Source organism: Magnolia sinica, chromosome 2 (assembly GCF_029962835.1).
Source record: "Magnolia sinica isolate HGM2019 chromosome 2, MsV1, whole genome shotgun sequence".
NCBI lineage: Eukaryota > Viridiplantae > Streptophyta > Magnoliopsida > Magnoliales > Magnoliaceae > Magnolia > Magnolia sinica.
Window position 1 is genome coordinate 9,586,524 of NC_080574.1, and position 12,563 is coordinate 9,599,086.

The window sequence follows — 12,563 nt, forward strand, 5'->3', positions numbered from 1 at the left end:
TTATATCAAAATCATTCAAACAAACTGTATAAAACAAGATCTCTAAGTGTCTGTGAAAATCAAAGTACGCTCAATTCCCACTAATTGAAAATATCTGTGGGATCAATGACTCCCATGGATGTTACATGCTCCTGAAATGGCATGATAGGGAGCCCTTTAGTGAGCGGATCTACAATCATCTGCTTAATGCTGATGAATTTCACGGACACTTGATGATTCTGTACACTTTCCTTTACAATAAGATACTTGATGTCGATATGCATTGACCTTGACGAATGCTTGTTGTTACTAGAGAAGGAAATAGCAGCCGAATTATCGCAAGGTGGGCCCCACGATTCGGGCCCGTCTTCTAGGGTGAGGTCGGAGTCTAATGGGTTCCACTCCTTGCCCGAGTGTTAGGCTCCGACGAGTTTCAACACGAGATCCTGGGATCCCACGAAGGTGTGCGTGGGCGTGCGGCGGGTGCGTATGTTTGAAAAAGAAAAAGACAAAAAAAAAAAAAAAAAGAGAGGTCGGGGTCTCACCGACTTCACCTCGGTGTTGAGTCCGTTGACACACATCCGGGTGAGGGAAGCAGCCTAGATTGTTCTACGTGGCCCACAATGATATATGTTTTAATGCAAGCTGTTCATCCATTTTGAATCATTATTTTAGAACATGAGTCTAAAATTGAGGCAGATTTAGATCTCAGGTGAACCACACCATAAGAAACAGTGATGATTGAAGGCTCACCATTAAAAATTTCTGTGGGCTAACTGTAAGCCAATCCGTTAAATTTATTTGCCATCCAACCCATTGATATAGTCAACCAGAACTGGATAAAGGGAAAATATGAAGATTAGCTTGATCCAAAATTTTTGTGGCCTACTGGAAGCTTTTAACGGTATTCACCACCTTTTTTAGTAGTGTGGTCACATCTGATCTGATTAAGTTTTGGATAACGTCCTTAAGGGCGTGTTTGGCCGGACCAATCCCATGGGATTTGGTGGGATGGGATCAATTTTAAGGTAATGATGGTGGTGTCAGTGGATTGTCTTGAGATCAATGGGATGGTTTATATCCCGGACAAGTTCGCTGGGTCTGTTTGGCACGCCCTGCATATCCTGGGATTGTACCTTCCAATCCATCCAACCAAGGGATAGGATCAATTTTAAGGTAATGATGGTGATGTCTGTGGATTGTCTTGAGATCCATGGGATTGCTCGTATCCCAGGACAAAGTTCACCAGATCTGTTTGGCTCGTCATGCCGATCCCAGGATATAGCCGATCCCATTCCTCCTAATCCTACCTAATCCCACATCCAGCGCCCGGCCAAACACGCCCTAATATGAAAACAATGGATGGACGACCTGAATATGAAACACATTCATTAAGGTGGGCCTACAATGTCCTTAAGTGAGCTGAAAAAACGGATGGACTGTTGTGTGGCTGTAAGTAGTGATGAAGCTACCAGTGGACCCCACCATTATGTACATGCCACGTTGCCCATCTATTTATCCCAAACAATTTATGGCATGATGCCAAAAATGAGGCAAATTCGTATCTCAAGTGGATCACACCACAAAAAACGGTGATTGGACGTCCACCATTAGTAATTTTACCAGCCCGGTGTTAGCAGATCCGAAATATTTATTTGTCATCCAACCCATTTATAAGGTCAGTTAAACTTGGATGAATTAAAATTGGAAGATCAAAATTTTTCAGAACCTTGGTTTCTTTTAAAAGGTTTTTTTATAACCATTCACCGGTTTTTCCTAAGGTGTGATCCACGGGATATTCCGATGTGCTTATGTGTTGATGTAACACATTCAAATGGCCTAATGAAATAAATGGTCAACACGAATATACAATACGTTCATCAAGGTGTGCCCCATCATACGCATGTCGATCTAGCATGCACTGCAGCATATTCTAACGCACATTGAACTCTTTTACTGATTGAGAATGAGCTAGACATCCAGTTGAAAAGACGCTGCATCAAGTTCGAAAACTTCATATATACTAGAACCTCACACTAACACACACCAAACCCCTTTGACAACATTGACGAACTTCGAGTTGCTCTGTAATCTCTTCGAACGCATGTTGAACTCCTTTACAAAACTAGGAATTAGTGTGTATCAACTTGATAAGACGTTATCTTAGACTATGGAGACTCTAGACACATTTGAACCCTACACCAACACAGACCAAACTGACACTGAATCCCTTTGATAATACCGATTGACTTCAAGTTGCACTACATTTCCTTCGAATGAATGTCGAACTCCTTCACTGAACTACAAATCAGTATGTATCCATTTGAGAAGATGTTATCTTATGGTACATAAACTCTGAACATACTCAAACCCCACACCAACATAGAACAACTAATGCCAAATGCCTTCGACAACACCGATCGACTTCGAGATGCACTGTATCTCCTTTGAATGAATGTTGAACTCCTTCACTGAATTAGGAATTGATATGTATCCACTTAACAAGACTTTATCTCAAGGTATAGAAATTTCAAACACATTCAAACCTCACACTAACACAGATTGACCAGCATTGAACCTTTCTAACAACTTTGATTGACTGCGAATTACACTGCATTCTCTTTGAACGCATGTTGAACTCCTTTACTGAACTAGGAGTCGGTATATATCCACTTGTGAAAATGTTATCTCAGGGTGTAAACACCCCACCTCAGGCCGATAAGTTTAATTGAACAGAACCCGGATCCATACCTTTAACTGAAAACCAAACCCCAATCCACACCCTTAAACCTGATACAAACCCTACTCTAAACCCTAGAACCCTAAAAGCCAACCTTTAAACTAGTCTCAAACCAAAACTTTAGGAAAGAGTTAACCATAGAGTCAATCCATTAAATCAACTCACCTAGTTAACCCACATAACCTACCTAATTAACTCACCAAGTCCATAAACCCATTTTGGCTAAAGCCCATTCTAAAGCCCAATTTAGAGGAAATGTGAAACAACATGTAACATCCTTGATTTTCACTGTTTTGGATTTTCAAAAATCCATCAATTTTTATTTTATTTAATTAACCTAAATATTACTTAATGACCATTAGCACTCAATGTCAGTTTATACAGGGTGTACCAGTGAAGAACCGCACAAGTCCGGTTAATCATGTAACGTCTCATCCAACCAGAACAGTGTACTGAGGCGTTCTCGTAGGATTTGCCGTAGGACCGTTCGTTTAAACTACTCATGGTTTGGTGCCATAATTAAATTAAGTTAGGATTAGCCCATTAGAGTAGACCAGTTGGGTTGTGATTGGGCCAAGTGCGGGCCGTCAAGCCAAATGGCCATTTACACTTGGCAGCAGCCCGTGCGGGCTATACCGCCACATGGGAAGGTCAGAAAATTATAAAAATTCAAGGGAGCATAGATCTCACTGGGCTTGGGGACCATCGCGGACCACGGACCCAGTGGACACCCAAAAGTGTAATCTGACACTTGCTAGATGCGCCCCACCAATGCCAAAATTAGAATCTGGCACGTGTAAATAAAAACTGAAATGTAAGACATTTCAGCCATCAGATTTCTTCATAATTTACGATGAAGGTCTAATGTATTTTTCTACACCCGCCCACAAAATCTGGGTCCCGATCATGGCACGGTGACCGTTGATCGCAAATCAGACCCGTACGACCAAACCCCATATCCGATCATCCCCAAATTTTACATGGCCCTTCATCGGGCCATGGAGCACCTATCCTATAAGTTTCATGGCCAGAGGACCACCAAAACTGCCTGAGTTATCTAAACGAGCTCTAGATCGCTCGTTAGTGGACCACTAGTTCCAAAACTATAGAATAATGTCCGTCTCATTGGGCTTGACGTCCATCGCGGGAATCGGACCTGTGTACGGTCCAGAACCAGTCAACTTAAGCCGTAGGACGAGTGCATGAGAAGTGCAAATACCCTAAAGGAATGAGTTGGAACTTAAGTGAATTGAGTCGTCCACTCTTATGCAAAGTTGAGGATTTCGGACCGTCAATTTGTGACCAAACTTTACCCATGGAGTAAGGATATTTCCCTGCTCATATCGGTATAGCCGCGGCCCTGATCGACTATCGGTGACCGTTGAACAGACTTCTTATCATATCTGTCGATCGGCGCATCCAAATGGCGGGCCAATCATATCCATACGTAGATCATCATTAGAGCTAGCTATCCTATGGTGTATATTGACTTGTACACCTCATAGTGGGCCCTAGAGCTTAGAAAAACCCTCTCATAGGTCTAGTATAGTAAAAACCCAACACTTGGGGCCATTTCTACCAAAACTGGCATTATAAAATGGGCTCATTTGGGGCACCCTTCTCCCCATACGAAATTGCCCTGGAGAAGGAAGGAGAGAAGAGAGAAAAGGGAGAAGAGAAAGAGGAGAAAGAAGGAGAAAGAGAGAGGAAGAAGAAAGGAAAAAAGTATGTGGTAGGAGGTGGGGCCCAAGGAAGCTCAAACTTGCAAACTCTCTACCTATTCTCCAAGGAAACCTCCACCAAACCCACCATGCCAAGAAGAGGAGGTAAGAATGGTATATTTCCCTTCAATAGAGTAACTTAGTGTAGATTTATAGGCATTAATGTTGTCTTTCTTGATTTTGATTTAGGAAATGGTGATTTTACCCAAATCCCCAAACCTTAAGATCTCAAAGAATGGAAATCTCCCCTTAAGGTGCGGACTATTACTCCTAGGTGGCCTAGCACTAATTTCAATATGAGTTTAATGATTTTGACTGCTTCCTTGATGCATTTAGAGAATATAGAGGAACCTAGGAATTTATATTTGTTTAGAGTGGTTTGGAATTGTATGTTTATTTGATTTCCCCACATGACGTTGTTCTTGCTTCTTACATGACTTGGTGCAAATTTGATGATGACTTGTTGGATTGCTCATATGATTGCTCACGTGATGATGCCCTATAGCTTGCATGCCTTATTTACTTCATGTGTAATTTGTTTCCATGAGTTGTAGGAAGTGAGCAACTTCCTCACTAACACACCCAACACACATGCACCATTGCTTATAAATTGTTAGCTTGCTTATTAGGTGAATATGGATTATATGATTGAGGTATGAGAACATGATGATGATTTTGCTAGTTGTTATCCTTGTCCGTTGACATGTTGTGGACCACCATTCAAACCCTAGGGTTGGCCAAGAAAATGGGGAAAGTTAAGGCGGTCTCGTTGGTAGGACCGCCTTGAGGCTAAACCCATGGATTTGTATGAGTGCGTGTGGGCGACTGTAGTTAGACTACATGGGTTGCTTGCACCCGATGTCGTTCCGACATGCACTTGCTTGGACTCGTGCGGTTTAGCCTACTGTCTGGCCAACCATGATTGTTAACCCTGTTTGCTCACACTTGTATGGAACCTGGGACACCCTACAACCGTTGTAGCCCAATAATAACCCACTCGAAATTGGTCCACAGCCTCGTGAGCCGGGCATGGTGGAATGGGACACTATGTCCGAGCTGTCGGCCTACGCTGGGGTGACGCGCTTCTCCGTAGTGACTGCGAGCGACCCCACATTCAGCACCCCCGTGTGCTTGAAGTCGGGGATGGGGGAAACCCGACGGGGTCAAGGATCGCGGGATCTCGGCCTCACACATTGGGGGGTCTTGGCCTCGCAACTAGTTCAGGGCATTTGATACGTGGGGTGTATCAGATTCCCAAATTTACTGGATGAATTGACTTAACTAAGAACCCGGTTAACATCATCATTGCATGGCATTAGCTAGGTTGGCGACTTGGCAGTCGAGGTCGCACTGAGGGAGTGTTGGCATTGGCGATCGTTAGATGTTGTCGCACGAGGGAGCGTTGTGGTGAGGGCATACACCATATCATCCTACATGCATGCACATTAACAAGACTAGATAGATGTTTATGATTGATTGTTTTTCATTAAATTCTTATTATAATTGATGCTTGTTGCAACTTAAGGCTAATAGCACCCACTGAGTTGATCACTCACTCCCACTCTGGGACGGTGTTTTAAAACACCAACTAGACCCGTTCATAGATGCAGGTGATACAGACTTCGTGGAGCCTAGCGATGCGAGCCTTGAGAAGGAGGACCGGTTCTCTTCTTCCAGCTGATGAACGGGTCCTCATCGGACCTGTAGATGTCACGTTGGTTCGCCGCGCAGAGGGCTCAGCTTTATTCTTTTTTTGACATATTATTCTTTTGTGAATTTGTTGGGCATCACCTTGTGCGCCCGTTTGTATTCTTTTAGGCATGTACATATAAGTATAAATGATCTATTTTCATTTCAGCAGACTAGTTGTGATCATGCTTCATGTTTCAAGTAATTCCATGCTGCGCCTTTTAACTTGGATTAATCGCATATTAATGAAAACTGATTATAAGTGACCCCGGGAACTCGGGAGTCGAGCGTATGCACAACCCCAGATTTTCAGGGTGTTACACAACAAGACAGGCTTGAAGGACCAAATATGTCCATGTGTACAGGAGGAACCTCCATTTGAAACTAAAGCAAGAAAGGAACGACGAGGCTCGCCATGTGACACTGCCCGTATTTTGTCCAGCTGCCCACTCGTGTGCCACTATCCTCCTTATTTCATTGATCGAAATAAACCACAAGTCACTATAAGAAACAACGCTTTTACCGACAAAATTTTTGCCGACGAAACAAATTTCGTTGGTAAAAGTACGTTTTTACCGACGAAATTTTTTTTCGTTGGTAAAACTGAACTTTTACCGATGAAATTTTTTTTCGTCGGTAATAATATTTTTACCGACGAATATTTTCGTTGGTAAAAGTATTTTCGCGGCAAAAAGAGAATTTTCGATCCATTTTGACAATTTCATGGTAAAACTTTTACCGACGAAAATTTTCGTCGGTAAAAGTGTTTTGTTAATTTTCACCGAGTTTTACCGACGAACTAAAGCCATCGGGAATAATGGTTTTACCAACAAACATTATCGTCAGTAAAAATGTTATGTTTTTCACTTGAAAGATTTTTACAGTGAGTTTTACTGACGAAGAAAAGCCGTCGGCAATAATGTTTTTATCGACGAAATGTTTCGTTGGTAAAAGTATTTTAATTTTTAAGATAGAAAATTTTCGCGGTGTTTTGAAAATTTCGCGATGAGACTTATCGATGAAAATTTTCGTCGGTAAAAGCCGTCGGGAATAATATTTTTGCTAACGATAAAAAGTGTTGTATTTTTAACTTAGAAAATTTTCTTCTAAGGGTCATACCGACGAATAGTTTTATCGGTAAAAAGCAAGGCCCTACTTTTAGCGACGAAAATAGTTGTCGGTAAAAGTGTTATGGTTTCAACTCAGAAATTTTGGCCGTCTTTTACAGACGAACCAAAACCGTTGGGAATAATATTTTTGCCGACGAAAAGTTTCATCGGTAAAAATGTTGTATTTTTAACTAAGAAAATTTTCCTCTAAGAGTTATGGCGACGAATAATTTCATTGGTAAAAAGCACCCTACTTTTAGCGACGAATAATTTCATTGGTAAAAAGCACCCTACTTTCAGCGACGAAAATAGTCGTCAGTAAAAGTGTTATGGTTTTAACTTGGAAATTTTGGCCCTATCTTTTGAACCAAAACTGTCAGAAATAATATTTTTGCCGACAAAAAGTTGTCCGTAAAAGTATTGCATTTTTAACTTAGAAAATTTTCCTTTAAGAGTCATAGTGAAGAATAGTTTTGTCTGTAAAAAAGCGAGGCCCTACTTTTAGCGATGAAAATAGTTGTCGCTAAAAGTGTTATGGTTTTAATTTAGAAATTGTCCATCTTTTACCGACGAACCAAAACCATCGGGAATAATATTTTTGCCTACGGAAAGTTTTGTTGGTAAAAGTGTTATATTTTTAACTTGGAAATTTCTCCTCTAAGATTTATACCGACGAATAGTTTCATTGAAAGAGCAAGGCCCTAATTTTAGCGACGAAAATAGTCATCGGTAAAAGTGTCATGGTTCTAACTTAAAAATTTTCGATGTCTTTTACCGACGAACCAAAACCGTTGGGAATAATATTTTGGTCGACGAAAAGTTTCGTCGGTAAAAGTGTTGCTCTAAGAGTTATACCGATTAATAGTTTCGTCGGTAAAAAGCAAGGCCCTACTTCTAGCGACGAAAATATTCGTCGGTAAAAGCGTTATGGTTTTAGCTTGGAAATTTTCTCCGTCTTTTACTGACGAACCAAAACCGTCGGGAATAATATTTTTGTCGACAAAAAGTTTTGTCGGTAAAAGTGTTGTATTTTTAACTTAAAAAATTTTCCTCTAAAGAGTTATACCGACGAAAAGTTTCGTTAGTAAAAGTGTTATGGTTTTAACTAAGAAATTTTTGTTGTCTTTTACCGACGAACCAAAACCGTTGGCAATAATATTTTAGCCGACGAAAATGTTTGTCGGTAAAAGTGTTGTATTTTCAAATTACAAAAGTTTCCATTAAGAGTTTTACCAACGAATATTTTTGTCAGTAAAAAACTGAGAACTAAATTTCCCAATGAACATTCCCCTCGATAAAAGTGTTGTACCATTTAACTATAGAAATTTTCGCCCTGACTTTTACCCATGAACAAAAACCGTCGAGGAAAATATTTTTACCGACGAAACCGTTCAGCTCTCTTGTATAGAGTCTGTGGAGAGGGAGTTTGAAACCCATCACAACTCTCTCTCCCATGCTCCACGTTGTAGCATCCTAGTTCAACTCAAAGTGCTGCATAACAGCTATAGCATTTCAGCCCTAGTACGCAGAGCGCGCAGATAGATCGCGCAGCGCATCACGAAGTGGGGCCCACTGGTCTCTCCACTGTTTTCTTTGGTGGGGTCCACTCGAGCTTTGGATATGACTCATTCTTTGGCTAATACCCTAATTTGATATCTTCGAATGGATAAACTGTGTGGATACAACACATACATCATGGTAGGTCCCACAGAACTTGGTGACGTCACTTCAATAGAGAGTCCAGCTACTCAACCTATCAGTAGCTAATCCGCGTCCATTAAAAGCATCTTTGGACCCACCTTAATGTTTCTGTAGTGTTTATTTTTCATCCAATCTGTTGAGAAGATCCATAAGCCGGGTTGAAGGGTAGAATCAAATATTATCCATCCATTAATGGTCACTCACCTCGGTTTTCTCTTGTAACTGGATCCGCTTCATTTTTTGGATAATTTCCTAAAAACAATTTGGAAAAATGGATGGATAAAGAATAGACACATCATGGTGGGCCCCACGATTAGGGCACGTCGTCTAGGGTGAGGTCGGAGTCTAATGGGTTCCACTCCTTGCCCGAGTGTTAGGCTCCGACGAGTTTCAACACGAGATCCTGGGATCCCACGAAGGTGTGCGTGGGCGTGCGGCGGGTGCGTATGTTTGAAAAAGAAAAAGACAAAAAAAAAAAAAAAAAGAGAGGTCGGGGTCTCACCGACTTCACCTCGGTGTTGAGTCCGTTGACACACATCCGGGTGAGGGAAGCAGCCTAGATTGTTCTACGTGGCCCACAATGATATATGTTTTAATGCAAGCTGTTCATCCATTTTGAATCATTATTTTAGAACATGAGTCTAAAATTGAGGCAGATTTAGATCTCAGGTGAACCACACCATAAGAAACAGTGATGATTGAAGGCTCACCATTAAAAATTTCTGTGGGCTAACTGTAAGCCAATCCGTTAAATTTATTTGCCATCCAACCCATTGATATAGTCAACCAGAACTGGATAAAGGGAAAATATGAAGATTAGCTTGATCCAAAATTTTTGTGGCCTACTGGAAGCTTTTAACAGTAGTCACCACCTTTTTTAGTAGTGTGGTCACATCTGGATCTGATTAAGTTTTGGATAACGTCCTTAAATGAAGGTGGGCCTACAATGTCCTTAAGTGAGCTGAAAAAACGGATGGACTGTTGTGTGGCTGTAAGTAGTGATGAAGCTACCAGTGGACCCCACCATTATGTACATGCCACGTTGCCCATCTATTTATCCCAAACAATTTATGGCATGATGCCAAAAATGAGGCAAATTCGTATCTCAAGTGGATCACACCACAAAAAACGGTGATTGGACGTCCACCATTAGTAATTTTACCAGCCCGGTGTTAGCAGATCCGAAATATTTATTTGTCATCCAACCCATTTATAAGGTCAGTTAAACTTGGATGAATTAAAATTGGAAGATCAAAATTTTTCAGAACCTTGGTTTCTTTTAAAAGGTTTTTTTATAACCATTCACCGGTTTTTCCTAAGGTGTGATCCACGGGATATTTCAATCTGCTTATGTGTTGATGTAACACATTCAAATGGCCTAATGAAATAAATGGTCAACACGAATATACAATACGTTCATCAAGGTGTGCCCCATCATACGCATGTCGATCTAGCATGCACTGCAGCATATTCTAACGCACATTGAACTCTTTTACTGATTGAGAATGAGCTAGACATCCAGTTGAAAAGACGCTGCATCAAGTTCGAAAACTTCATATATACTAGAACCTCACACTAACACACACCAAACCCCTTTGACAACATTGACGAACTTCGAGTTGCTCTGTAATCTCTTCGAACGCATGTTGAACTCCTTTACAAAACTAGGAATTAGTGTGTATCAACTTGATAAGACGTTATCTTAGACTATGGAGACTCTAGACACATTTGAACCCTACACCAACACAGACCAAACTGACACTGAATCCCTTTGATAATACCGATTGACTTCAAGTTGCACTACATTTCCTTCGAATGAATGTCGAACTCCTTCACTGAACTACAAATCAGTATGTATCCATTTGAGAAGATGTTATCTTATGGTACATAAACTCTGAACATACTCAAACCCCACACCAACATAGAACAACTAATGCCAAATGCCTTCGACAACACCGATCGACTTCGAGATGCACTGTATCTCCTTTGAATGAATGTTGAACTCCTTCACTAAATTAGGAATTGATATGTATCCACTTAACAAGACTTTATCTCAAGGTATAGAGATTTCAAACACATTCGAACCTCACACTGACACATACTGACCAACATTGAACCTTTCTAACAACTCTGATTGACTACGCATGTTAAACTCCTTCACTGAACTAGGAATCGGTATGTATCCACTTGTGAAAATGTTATCTCAGGGTGTAAACAACCCACCTCAGGCCGATAAGTTTAATTGAACAGAACCCGGATCCATACCTTTAACTGAAAACCAAACCCCAATCCACACCCTTAAACCTGATACAAACCCTACTCTAAACCCTAGAACCCTAAAAGCCAACCTTTAAACTAGTCTCAAACCAAAACTTTAGGAAAGAGTTAACCATAGAGTCAATCCATTAAATCAACTCACCTAGTTAACCCACATAACCTACCTAATTAACTCACCAAGTCCATAAACCCATTTTGGCTAAAGCCCATTCTAAAGCCCAATTTAGAGGAAATGTGAAACAACAAGATAGGCTCAAAGGACCAAATATGTCCACGTGTACAGGAGGAACCTCCATTTGAAACTAAAGCAAAAAAGGAACGACGAGGCTCGCCATGTGACACTGCCCGTATTTTGTCCAGCTGCCCACTCGTGTGCCACTATCCTCCTTATTTCATTGATCGAAATAAACCACAAGTCACTACAAGAAACAGCGCTTTTACCGACGACATTATTGCCGACAAAAAAACTTTCGTTGGTAAAAGTACATTTTTACCAACGAAATTCTTTTTCATCGGTAAAACTGAACTTTTACCGATGAAATTTTTTTCATCGGTAATAATATTTTTACCGACAAAAATTTTCGTCGGTAAAACTATTTTCGCGGCAAAAAGAGAATTTTCGATCCATTTTGACAATTTCATGGTAAAACTTTTACCGACGAAAATTTTCGTCGGTAAAAGTGTTTTGTTAATTTTCACCGAGTTTTACCGACGAACTAAAGCCATCGGGAATAATGGTTTTACCAACAAACATTATCGTCAGTAAAAATGTTATGTTTTTCACTTGAAAGATTTTTACAGTGAGTTTTACTGACGAAGAAAAGCCGTCGGCAATAATGTTTTTATCGACGAAATGTTTCGTTGGTAAAAGTATTTTAATTTTTAAGATAGAAAATTTTCGCGGTGTTTTGAAAATTTCGCGATGAGACTTATCGATGAAAATTTTCGTCGGTAAAAGCCGTCGGGAATAATATTTTTGCTAACGATAAAAAGTGTTGTATTTTTAACTTAGAAAATTTTCTTCTAAGGGTCATACCGACGAATAGTTTTATCGGTAAAAAGCAAGGCCCTACTTTTAGCGACGAAAATAGTTGTCGGTAAAAGTGTTATGGTTTCAACTCAGAAATTTTGGCCGTCTTTTACAGACGAACCAAAACCGTTGGGAATAATATTTTTGCCGACGAAAAGTTTCATCGGTAAAAATGTTGTATTTTTAACTAAGAAAATTTTCCTCTAAGAGTTATGGCGACGAATAATTTCATTGGTAAAAAGCACCCTACTTTTAGCGACGAATAATTTCATTGGTAAAAAGCACCCTACTTTCAGCGACGAAAATAGTCGTCAGTA